Consider the following 442-nt stretch of genomic DNA (forward strand, 5'->3'; position numbering starts at 1 on the left):
GGTCAGGCCGTAGGGGAGCGTGCCGGCCGTTCCCAGCCTCAGCCCGCGGGGAGCCGAGGGCGAGGCCTGCCTGGGTCCAGGTGTGGGCCCTCGTCCCCATCTGGGTCTAGATGACAAGCATAGCGTCCGAGCCCCTTGACTCTCTGCTGCATTTGTCTGCCACTCTTGGGCTTCTCTCTCGTGGTTGCTTCTTTTAGTTTCTCGGCCCCTAAATAAGAAGGCTCGGCCTCGGTTTTGGCCTCGCCTCTGAGGAGCAAGAAGGGGCAATGGGGACACCTTTACTCTGGCGTGCTGCGCTGTACCATCCCCTCACCCAGCAGCGTTCCCTTTTGAAAACCTGGTGTTAAACGTCTTTAGTTTTTGCCACCACAAGCGTTAGAGATCCAGGTAAGCCCAGCGGCTCCTGGGACGTCTTTTTGGTGACACTGTAGTAAGTGATCGT

This window comes from Fukomys damarensis, unplaced genomic scaffold, assembly GCF_012274545.1.
Source record: "Fukomys damarensis isolate Sample0158 unplaced genomic scaffold, DMR_v1.0_HiC HiC_scaffold_20, whole genome shotgun sequence".
Classification (NCBI taxonomy): domain Eukaryota; kingdom Metazoa; phylum Chordata; class Mammalia; order Rodentia; family Bathyergidae; genus Fukomys; species Fukomys damarensis.